At 46.0% G+C, this 12,404-nt stretch overlaps 1 long non-coding RNA gene across 1 annotated transcript; it reads left to right on the top strand.

The window, feature by feature from the left end:
- Nucleotides 1-5,527: 5,527 nt before the first annotated feature.
- Nucleotides 5,528-7,900, top strand: LOC144094530 (uncharacterized). Its single transcript, XR_013306516.1, has 2 exons — nt 5,528-5,614; nt 7,475-7,900. It is a non-coding gene; the product is annotated as an uncharacterized LOC144094530 (long non-coding RNA).
- The last annotated feature ends 4,504 nt before the right edge of the window (nt 7,901-12,404 follow it).

The raw sequence follows: 12,404 nt of genomic DNA, 5'->3' as shown, positions 1-12,404 counted from the left end.
ATATCTTCCTCTCGATGTGCTAGTGGGTCAAATCGGCCGCTTCTCTTTCTGTAAAGGGAGCTTTGTTTTAGAATATTTGCTCCTCTTCAGTGACCAGTATGTGGCCTATTAGGAGCGCACCTTAATATCTTTTCAGATAAATATACAAAAGTTGGCACCTTCTGTGCCAAGGAACGCAAAGGAACGGACTTATAAACATACCGCAGCTGTACAGTACAGTACAGTACTACACAGTTAATGGTTTTCTGGTTTATGGGGGTCTAATGTCCCAAAGCCACTCAGGCTATGAGAGACGCCGTAGTGAAGGGCTCCGGAAATTTCGACCACCTGGGGTTCTTTATCGTGCACTGACATCGCACAGAACACGGGCCTCTAGAATTTCGCCTCCACCGAAATTCGAGCGCCACGGCCGGGATTGAACCCGCGTCTTTCGGGCCAGCAGCCGAGCGCCATAACCACTCAGCCACCGCGGCGGCACAGTACAGTACAGTACTGTACAGTGCAGCACAGTGAAATAGGCCTTAAATGCGTTTTTGTTACCGAATCTTATTTTATTTCGCGTAGTTTAACGGCACTTTCTTGTTAAACGGCCCGTTGCAATGCCTAACGTTGGAGTGCGAGAAAATACATTTCCAGAGGCCACATTTTCTGACCATCCATTTCCTTTGGTCAACTGCTTTTGGTCACTCCTCCCTGTGACGCAAACCCCGGGGGAAGGCTTCGCTATGGCTACGACAGAAACGCACCCGTTATGCCGCTTACTTTCCAAATGATTCCCGGCGCACAAGAAAGAGACGTAGACTGAGAAAAAACACGCCACAAAGTACCGTACTTCAACTAGTTTATTTCTGTGCAATGCGCCTACATTTATACAATACAGCGCATAAGCGCCCGTAGGAAAAACCCGCAAACATATACGTCGGGCCCCTTCTTGATAGCGGCGATGAACAACGTATTAACAAACTAAACATGAACACATTACTGCACGCCGGACTATTAAACACGTGAATGAGTAGCCTTGGATAAACCGTTACTGTGTCATTATGTCCAAGCAATGATGCTCCTTGTCAATTAACAGTACTGAACGCGTGCTGACGCAATTTACTTTAAGCGATGCGATCTTCCCAGCCTGAATAATTTCCCTTGTGGTCTTTTTTGCACACCCGCGCAGAACTGTGGTCTGCTCGAAGGAAGGCCCTTGTTTTTTGTACTGATTGCAGTAACGGTAATGTATGCCTAGGTGTTGAGAGGCAACCGTGACGTTTTAGTTGTGCTCCCTGAGCTTCTCATTCAAACATCTGCCAGTCCGGCCAACGTAGGCTCGTCCACAAGACCAGAGAATTGAGTACACTACATTTTCTGTGCATGAATGGCAAAATAGGACGGAAAGCTCTACATATTCTTAAATCGGTCAAAATGCCGCAAACCGAGGAACAAAAACTGCAACACGTAATCATGTAACAATTGCGCAGTGGCCGTAGCGATGACGCTGCACTGGTCTAAAAGCATTTCCATCTCGGAACTCAGAGGCTTATGACTAGTGTTTGAAAGCTCCCTTTCCGCCGAAGTAAGTTGGCTATGTAAGGGCTTCAGAACAGCAACACGCATTGCCCGCCGCAGCGGCGGCTGAAGAATTGTTGAACAGAGAGAGTTGCGCAGGGAGGAGATTGCAATATTTCCAAGATTCCTGTCGTTAAACATAGGTAATCTGAAGTGACAGTCCCATCCGGGTTTACAACTGAAAGTTTTAGAGCGTTAAACTCTACTTCTCGCGTATCGGGTCTCGGCGTTTTGTGCTATAACGCAAATCGTAACCCAGTGTTTGCCATGATAACCGAGGTGGTTACATAATGGAATAAAATAATAAGGGGCAGCAGCGTGAAGCCCCTATGCACCCAGATTTCCATGTCTTTACGAATTTTTATATGAACATAGCGGCTCAACCGTTTGTCGCAGATTGGTCGAGGTGGTGGCGCTCGTTTCGTGCAGCATAAACTTAGTAAAGTTAAAGTCTAGCTGGCGGCAGGTATTCGAACCTGCGGCCTATGTTAGGAGTATTAACGCTCGATACTCGATCGCTGCCTGAGCGTCGCCTCATTTTTTCTGTGTGTGAGGCAAGCTACAGTAACGTAGAGACTTGAGCTTTTTAGTTCATATTTCCAAGTTGTAGCGCACCAACAGACAAGGGACGGTGAATGAGAAGGACGCACGCAGCGCTGTGTGTGTCGTGTGTCTTTCTCGTTCACAGTCCGTTTTATTCTGATTCGCTACAACTAGGTAAGAGAGAGGTAAACTGAAGCAAAGCTTTCGCCATTCTACACGCAGCAAACAGATGCCGCACTCAATCAGGCTTTCTTCCTATGACATCCTATGTCAGCGTCAATGCCAGCACCTTTTTCAATGTCAAATACAGTTTTTACAGGAAGCACTGTGAAACCTGAGAATGCAAATAAATATTGAATAAATTACGCAGTCCTTTTGTGCAGCTGGTGTGTTGAAATGGGAACACTGAATAAATTTTTTCTCCCTGTAACCCCTTGTGGCGCATTTGATATGTGCGGTCCACCTTGCCTTCTCATGCAGCTTTACTTATTTCACCCGTAACAACATTTATTTTGTCCTTGTCACCACTGACCGTAGTCAAACAACAGAGCAATGCAATACCAACTATAGCCTCTTTTGTCGCCTTGCTTACATAATTCATATTGCAGCGCCACCACATGGACTGGCGCTTTGTAAAAGGAAGAGGTGTCAGGCACACATCGGTTAGAACGTGGAAGGCTGAGTGGCAGAGCGGACGTTGCTGCTCGCTGGCCGTTGCCGCTCTTAGGGACTCAAGCCATCTGCAGTAAATGTGGGGCCGCATCTAGCGCCCACATTGTGGTGACCTCGGACTTCTCCGACGCAAGCAGCCCGCAGTCGTGCCATTTCACCCGCCGCGCTCCTCATGCCTCGCTCCCTCACTATCTGCTGGTCCTCGGCGCGGTACTGCCACTATGCACCCTCCAGCTGCCCGGCTCACCCAGCCCAGCCATCTGTCTTCAACTCGCCGCGTAATGGACTCTCCTCTGCGGGCGTCTCACAACCAAGGCGAGTGCACTCAGCCGCCGCCCACACGGCGTGGCTTCCCTGAGCTTCCCGGCGTAGCGCCCTTCTACGTAAAAAAATCCGCCCCTCTTGTTTATTATGCTAGAATCGCACTTCTGTGTGCATGGTGTGTCCAGTCAGATCATACGATATTTTCTGGCCAAGATGCGCCTCCCCGAAGGCCTCTTCGAGCGGCTCATCTTGCCGGAACCCGGCCCAACTTTGTACGATGACCTGAATGCGGATTTCATTACCTTCTACGGCATTCCTCTCACTCTTGCACCGCCTTCCGACTAATAAACAACCCAGAGAGCGCAGCCTGCGTTGTCCCTTCCTCGTGTGCAGTCTCTTGAAGCCCCGACACCTTCCGCAAGCCCTGCCGTTGTGTGTCTGCAGCACTGGACTCAAGCCACTCCTTGGACTCGGTGCCGCAAGCATACTCCCCACCTCCTGCGATTACTTTGCAAAGCAAGGCCGCGTCAGTCGAGTTCTGCGCCTCCCCGTCGCCAGACACCCACGATCCATGCAGTATAACCTCCCTGGTGCGTGTTGTGTAGGCGGTGGAGGCTCACGTCGCCTTGGTGTTCCGTCTTCCCGTACACCAAGAACCGGTCACGCGGCAACCATATGCTTGCACAGTGCCACGGCCAGCCCCTTGTGCATGTGCATCCATACGTAAAGACCCTGGTACACTGCCTGCAGCGCTGCGCTTCCCTCTCACGGCACCGGCACCATCCGCTCCGTGCACAGCATTGCTCACTGCTCACCTCGTCGTTTCCTCTACGCCACGAGAATGTCGCTTTGCTAGTCTCATTCCTGCAGTGAAGTTCATAGCACGAAGACTCTCTACGCCTGTGCTTCCTCGACGTCGTATGGGCCGGTGACACCCGCGTATCATTACACCACCTACCCTGCACCGTTCTTGGCAGCCTTGGGCCTCTGACCACCGCCCTATGCCACACAGTTTTCTCGGACCGACCGACAACCGTCGACACAGTTGGCACAAGCAGCTTACATCTTTGGTGCTCATGCAGCGTCCCGACAGTTGGTCTCTCTACTTCGGCAGCAGCATAGAGACGACTCATAGCTCTTCACCTTCAATTGTAGTCGTCCGGCCTCCCCGGCCGATGCGTTTTGCCCAGCCGCGACCTCCGGAACAGCCGCGTATGTGCGACCCAGCTTGCTAATCGGGCTACAACCTGGACACGGACTTCATCTGTATATGTCTCTAGATTTTTGTTCCTAGTGTTTGATTACTTGTGACTTGCTTTTTTTTTCCTTCGTTTATTTTTTTTCGACATGTCTGGATGGGGGGTTCTGTAGCGCCACCACATGGACTGGCGCTTTGGAAAAGGAAGCGGTGTCAGGCACGCGCCGGTTAGAACGTTGAAGGCTGAGTCGCAGAGGGGACGTGTTGCTCGCTGGCTGTCGCGGCCCTTAGGGACTCAAGCCATCTGCGATGAATGTGGGGCCGCATCTAGCGCCCAGAATATCATTCAGGCAGACGTCAAATGAAACCCATTCGAATTAAAATTTATCTCGGGAAAAGCATATCTGGATCTGCGCGAACCTATACTCTTTTTTCGTTTTCCTTTTTTCGTCTAAGGTAACCTACTGGGCATCAATCAATCATCAATCAATCATTTTATTAGGTTAACCCCCCTGTCTTTCCGTTCTTCTGTTTCTCTCTCTCTGTTCCTTCCGATGGGGCTAAAACTGGTCTCCGGAGTACACAGGTAAGGACGGGCGGAGGTCTCTTATTGGTGGCGGATTTTAAAAAATTTTATTTATAGGTAGAACAATTAACTTCTAAATCTCGCAGACTGGGTACGCATTGAAAGAAGAAGAAAATGAAAAAAAACAGAGTTACGCAATGGAAAGGAGCGTTTTCCTTACGACATCTTAAGCTTATTCCAAATACAGAAAAGGAAAACAATGGGCATCTTCTATCTGAGATCGCTTGTTTCTTACTTGCGTCTCTTCTACGACGCCTTTTATCGGCGTGCTATACTCGTAAAAGCAATGGCAGAGTCAACAAAATCCTTTTGCTGGAAAGAATTTATCGGCCACGCTGGCCATTATTCCGCCCTCTTGCGTCGCCAACAGCTGGCTCGGGGAATTTTACGACGCGCAAGAATCGCCGGCCGGCTGTTTCCCAAAAAGAGGCCCGATATAAATGCTGCTCGTGGTCGGTGGGCAGCGGAGCCCGCACCCATCAAACACATTGTGCTGCGGCCTTTCGCTGCCCACGCCTTTGGAATAGCTATTAAATTGCAGCAGAAAACAGAGGAAAAAAAACATCACAAGTACTTGCGTTCACACACGTATGAACATTCCCTGTATTCTTTGTAAAATTATATAGTCATAGCTTAGGACATAGGAACACACAAAACGAGCAAAAAATGACTTATTCGTATTTTTTCCTTGCGGCTTTAAGTATAAAGGACTCTGGTATATTACATTACTTGCACATTTTTAGCCGGTCGCACAGTTGTAGCTATTGTCTGTATTTGTTTGCAGAGAGAAGGTAAGTGCATTCAGAGCAATCTATGGACAGCGCCGAAGGATTCGCGTTGTGAAATTATGATTGTTGCGCTCGAGAAAAGGGCGTTGCTAGTGGCAGGGTTATTTCGTACTTTATGACTGACTCGAAGCGAAACCGAAATTGAAAAAAGAATTTCGAGCTCAGAAGATATCTGTAGGCATAAAAACGTGCTCAGCTGAGCCCGGCTTGGTGTTCTGCAGCAGCCTTTCTATTCAAGTAACGAGTGACATTAAGCGTTCCGAGACTTTAAAAAAGATTAACAGATTGTGCCCTCCCGCACCGCTTTCGGACAACAGCTTAACCAAGTTGTAATCACAAAAAAACATTCGCCCAAAAGAGGACAGTTCGGCTTTTGTACTACCGTGGGTGAAAATAAATTCAATGGGAAGCCCGTACTGCAAAGCCACACTGCGAGGGAGAGGGCACAGGAGAGCTCCTTCATCTCCCACGGGTAAAGACACATTGCGATGAATAGTCGCAGCGAGATGCATGAAAACTTTGGCCGATAATACAAAAAAAATGTCACTTTTTGTTATCAATTGGTTTAAGGGTGCGAACAACCAGTTTATTGCAGCAGTTCACAATTGGTAGTGAGGTGCTGGAAGTGCTAAAGGAATACGTCTACTTAGGGCAGGTAGTGACAGCTGATCCGGATCATGAGAGGGAAATAACTAGAAGGATAGGATTGGGGTGGAGCGCATATGGCAGGTTCTCTCAGATCATGAATGGCAGTTTACCAATATCCCTAAAGAGAAAAGTGTACAACAGCTGTATCTTGCCTGTACTCAACTACCGGTCAGAAACGTGGAAGCTAACGGAAAGGGTTCAGCTTAAGTTGAGGACAACACAGCGTGCCATGGCAAGAAAAATGATAGGTGCAACGTTAAGAGCCCGGAAGCGGGCAGAGTGGGTGAGGGAAAAAACGCAGGTTAATGACATCCTAGTCGAAATCACGAGGAAGAAATGGGCCTGGGCAGGGCATGCAATGCAAAGGCAAGGTAATCTCTGGTCATTAAGGGTAAAAGAGTGGATTCCAAGAGAAGGCAGGCGTAGCAGGAGGCGGATGAAATTAAGAAATTTGCAGGGATAGGGCTGCCAGAAATAGCAAAAAACAGGGTTAATTTGCAAGACAAGAGAGAGGCCTTTGCCCTGGTGTGGGTGTAGTCAGTCAGGTGGGTGATGATATTGATGATGCCTGAGGTACCCTTCCTTGTGAGGCTTATAAGCATCAGCGGCCATGAAGGATTTGTTTGTTCATGTGCTGAAATGTCATACGGAATTTGCCCAGTGCAGCGCGCGCGAAGGTGTGGGAGCACCGAAGCTGTCACTCCTCCTTTATATTGCTGTTTAAATGCGGCATTCCGTATTAAAACATGCGATGGTCAGAAAACAGACAGGCTAACGATTTCGCTTGATGTGATACCCAGACAGCCCTTAGAGAGAGAGGCGGTGTTGTCTTGTTCTCTCGAGTGTCGTAATTCATGCCGGAATTTCCTAAAATGTGCAGGCATCCTGCGGGAAAACTCCAGGCCCTCTGTGCACATAATACAGTTTAATTTTTTTTTTCTGGCCAACATTAGGACGAAAGAGTGGGCTGAACATGTTCATGCGCAGTTGCACTGCTGGTGCTTTCAGGCACGGTGCGCCTTTCGTAAAGACTATGAGTTTCGTTTCTCCCTTCACTTACGATTGAACACAGTCCCGAATAAATGAAAAAAAAATCACAGTAAAACGAGAGGCCCAGAAATGCTGCCAATAAAATCTGTGCGCTGCTTTAAAAGTTAAGAGATAAGTTGCAGAATGAAAATTTCTAAAAGGATCGTTTTTTTCCTTTTCCCACAGACATACGCTAGTTTGCGCGTGGGCGGCTGCTTAAAGAAGTGAACAGCACCAACGTGAAGATTCCTACTGTCCGTGCTTAAGTATTCGTTGCTCCAAGGATAAGCGGTGAAAAGTGATTTGCAAAGTTCTCCTGCAGAAAAAATAAACAGTGGGTAAATACGCCTTCGAAGTAAGCGACAGAGGAAGAACAAAATGCAGGGCCCACATCCGGACGCTTGCTACAAATGCATAGTCGAAGTGGAAGGAAGAGAAAGGCCCCGAACGCACAAAATGAGAGAGCAGCTTAGCTGCTACGTAGCGACCAAGATGCAGGATTGCGCGTGGTCGCACACGTTGTGCGCGCTAATGTATTCAAAGGCTGCACTTTAAATAAAGTTTTCCTTTGGCTGAAGCTCATTGCAACGTGCTGGAGGAAAAAAAAAGTGATCCGACCTTTGAAACTCAGAAACACAGAACAGAGTTATTTTGATTTATTTTTTTTTGCAAAAAAACATGTAATAAAGAAATCAGAGACCAGATTTCTTTGTATGCGAACTTGTATCAGTCGCTATCGAGCTACTTAAAAAATTAAAACATTACGTGGCTTGATTACCGGTGACCAGAACTATAGTGAAGACGGCAGCGCGCTCTTTCTTCTTTTTGAAACGCTATTAGTTATTTTCTTTTTGCTTCTTAATTATTGCTGCGAACGAAGGAAGTATACCGCCGACAACATAGACCATAATATCAGCTTACGCTCGTCGGCTTTAGAGCATCGTAGACCCGATTATTCTCAGAGATTTTGTAGGGAGTTGCTGTGGAAGAAAAATTCACTGGTAGAAAAAAAATTTCTGTCGATCATTTTTTCCAAACACAGCAGACGTGTACACTTCTCAGGCATGTCGGGACATTCTTTGTTACAGGGTCAAACGCTGCAGCTTGGCTCAGCGAGTACATCTGAGATAAATTATTGAGCCTAAGTAACACGTGCGCATGCATACGCGCACATTTATGCAGTTAGAAAAACAAACAGAATTTTTGAGTGCAAAGAGATCTCGTTATGCCGCATGGTTAATGTTCTTTGTGCTTTATTAATTGTTATTTCTGCACGCTGTGTCGTTCCTAGCAAAACTTAAAGGGTTAAGTTTACACCAGAAAAATCAGCTTGGAGGTATATAGAAAGGAAAAACGTTCATTATTCCTTTTTCTTGTTGTGTTGTTTCTCCGTTTTTGGCTTTACGAGACACGAACATTGTTTTGAGAACGATTAGAAGCGAGTGAAGCGTGGGATTTAATATTTTTCTTTTTTTGCACATCCTTAAACTGAGTTTTTCTTATCCTCAATGGTAGCAAATCTTGCGAGAAAAGCCCTAACTGCTCCAAGATTACTGCCTGTCTGGAGAAAATCAGAAAGGGCTTGGGTTGTACAGCCGCGCATTCTTCTGCAGGTGCGTGCAATTTAATGCTTTGTTTAAGTGCAATTTTCCGGAAAATCTCTTCATAAGATTTTTGTATCTTTCTTGTGCCACGTTAGACATTCGCCCGCTTATGTTCTACACACAGCTGCAGAGCGATTTGTTTCTCTACTGCGATGATCAATTTACCGCTTCACCAACAGTTACACTTGGGGAACACACGTGTGGCTTTCATTCGAGCAGATACTTAAGTGAAGTACGTTTTTTGAACGAGGCTTCTTTATTGCACGTTGTTTACATCTTCACTAAAATCCCCGTAAGGCGTGGTTGCCACTTCTCACTTCTATTTTAATTCCTTTGTCTAAGAGGAGCTGCGCATGACTAATTTGTTCTGCTGTTCCTAGCGACTCTAAGTGGACGTCAACGTTGCTAGCAGCGCATTTCCGACGTTGATCTTGTATTCGTGGCCCGTCTGATTGCTTTCTTTGCCATGAAATGAAACTGCTTTTCACAGGAATCAGTTGCGTTCTCAAAAAGAAGTGATTATATTACTTCCCGACCTAATTACGCTATTTAAAAACAGGGTTTATGAAGATTTAATGTCCCAAAGCGAGTCAGGATATGAGGGACGCCGTAGTGAAGGGCTCCGGAAAAAAACTTAGAGACAATTTGGAGACACTATTATATCAGACAGTTTTTAGAGGCCCTTTGGTCTAGGAAGTGGCGTCATCAATGCAGATAAGCAAAACCGAAAAAGAGCTCGAGGTTTTCGATTTAAGTTTGATTCAAGGCTTGAAATTAAGAATGCACTTGCGCACTCAAAGACGATAGCGCAAGCAAACATGGCGGCGCAGATCGGAGCGTGGTGCGCTCACATTGCCTAGAGTGCGCCGTCATCGCCTTCATTTCACTGCTGCAAAGCTGTTCATTGTTTCATGGAATTACATGTGCCCCATAGACTGTCCAGTTTATGCCGCACGAATCATTTTGCCTGTGTACACTTAGCGATTTATTTTGCTTATGTCCAGGAAAAATACTTGCCATACATTTCGCTCGTTTTGAATTCGTTATGTGTATTCGGTGTGCGGATTTCATGAATAGGCAGCCGGAGCTTGTTTGAAACAGCAAATGTACGGATTTGACAAAAACCACGAATGAGACGAAAAGGTGGTGAATGACCACACGTACGCTCGCTAGGAGCAACTAATCGCATTAGTTTAAGTAAGACCTCTTCAAATTGTGGCTGCGCCCACTCCAGCACCAACTGATGTCTAATAAACAGGACCCTACAACTTGTACAATCGACACAAAGGAAAACATGAAATATCGTTGGCGCAATTTACAAAAATAGAAAATGAGCTATGAAAAAGCGCATCAAGATGCCCGTTACAATTTTCCTACTCTTTTAAGCTTCTGCCACACAGTAACTAAACTGAAGCAAAAGCCTTACCGCCGTCAATAAACGGGCCTGGTGCAGCGTAAGATTTAAAAAAAGTTGCTGGTTTTAAGCGTTTTCCGAGCTCTACAAACTATTTACTGGCAGTCCAGAGCAATCCCCGGCATAGGCGTACAGCATCAACTCCTAGGTAAAAAGAAAACCCAGGAGCAAAAAACAAGAAAGCAAGCGTATCCAGAAAATAAGCAAAGGATGTGCCTGTTAAAGGCAAGTATAACGTGAAGAATGCAAAGCGGAGACCAGTAATGGAAGGGTAATTCGTGCAGACGAGCGCAAACGCCCTTCTCCCTGACGACGTAATTACGCTAAAATCTGATTACGCTGTTTAGGCGGGGCATGGCGTGCTCCATTAATATCAACACCGTTGTGTTGGAACATGGAGGAGGTACCATTAGAGAAAATAGAGCTCACTTCCTGCGGAGAAGGCGAGGTCTTAGCGCTTGGGCGCATGTAGCTGCCCGCTTTTTTTTTAAATTTCTTTTCTTAAAAAGCAGTGTCGCATATTGCACTATAACGTCGTGAAGATGAAAACTCTGGAGCGAGGTAATGTTATGTATGCGGCATTACCTGTGTTATAGGAATCAGGAAATTACTGTGTGCGCTCGAAAAATAGCCACTGCAGTTTCATTATATACGCATGCTGTCCTCGTTTTTACTTGCATGGCTGGCTAAGCTTTCTGTGCTTTGATTGCGAACATTCTTTTGATTACCCTTACGCTGAAGCTCTTGGAATCAAAACTGATTTGTATGGTTGCAGGTGCATCAGTCTACGAAATATTTTCTCGCATTGCGGAGGTGTTCGCAGATAGGTTTGCTACATGCAGGAGTTCCGCTGTGCCAGAGGAAGCACTAGTATGACCTCAGTGTAGCGAGGCTGTAATATATTTTTAGTGTTTGTCAACAAAGCTTTCAATTTGTGCCGAACTCGCATGTTTCCCAGTCTAGAGTAAAATCATCGTTCTGGTATAAAGGGTTTTCAAAAGAAGGAAACACTTTTTGTAGTTTTGATCAAAGTACGTGATGGAGCACAAGTTTTGCAGTAGGAGCTTTGTGTAATGTTTGAAATCTTGCATTTATTTGTGCAATAAGAAGATTTTGATCTACGTAATAAATTTTTATTTAATCTGTTTTACTTCCGAAAAGTATTCATTGCTTAATAGTTCTCGTTTACGCCAAGCTTTTCCTTAAAAGTGCCTCTATTCAAGAGTGGAAGGTACAATGTCATAAAATTATGTCCATTGCAGTAGCTTCACCTTGTACGAACGCAAAACACGGTATCAAGGACACACGCAGACTTGAAAATTATAACTGCTAAAACGACTGGAAGCCCAATCCCAGAAAGGGCATCGTAAAGGCATCTAACTCTGCAACTATGACATTTAATGTCTGAGGCTGCTTTGAGACGGTGTCAGACATTTCGCTCCGAGTTTCGAGAATGAGACACTGTGACACTGCAGTGCTACCCAACTAGGCGTTGCATCATCGATAGTTTCTTTCCATTCGTTCAGAGTCTTCACTTTCTCGTGTCTGGTTTCGTTCATCTATTGCAGGATTATTCTCGCGAGCTGAACACACCTGACGGTACTTTCGACTGCTGTTTCTGACCGGCGACCTCTCGTACTACTGCATCGTTCCAAGTCGTCTCACGACGGGTGACAACTAAAAATATATACGCTTCTTATTGTAAAGAAAAATTGTGAGAAAAAGTGCGCGATTTATCTGTCTTCTAAGTAGCGGCGCCCACTTAAACCGCCTCCCGGGTATGGGAGGCCAAGTAGTTGTGCGGCATGTTTATGCAGAAAGCACGCAGGCGAAGCGGTTCTTGAGGAAGGCACCTGACAAAGGCAAGAAACGAAGGCTCTCAATGCGGCGCTCTTAGGCACCATCGCTTTTCCTGTAAAAGCCACTCTTGTAGCAGGCACCTTTGTAGTAGGGTACACATACCCAAGAGAACTGTTAATACGCTGTATTACCTTAAATTTCCACTGCAACTTTTGGTATCGAATCAAGCGTGAAAAATCCCACCAGAACCAGTCTTCTAAAGCGTGTTTTTTTTAGTGTGTCGTAATTTGTACAAAGT

Source organism: Amblyomma americanum, chromosome 6 (genome assembly GCF_052857255.1).
Source record: "Amblyomma americanum isolate KBUSLIRL-KWMA chromosome 6, ASM5285725v1, whole genome shotgun sequence".
Classification (NCBI taxonomy): Eukaryota; Metazoa; Arthropoda; class Arachnida; order Ixodida; family Ixodidae; genus Amblyomma; species Amblyomma americanum.
The sequence above is the reverse complement of the archived record's forward strand: the minus strand, read 5'-3'. Positions and strand labels throughout refer to the sequence as shown.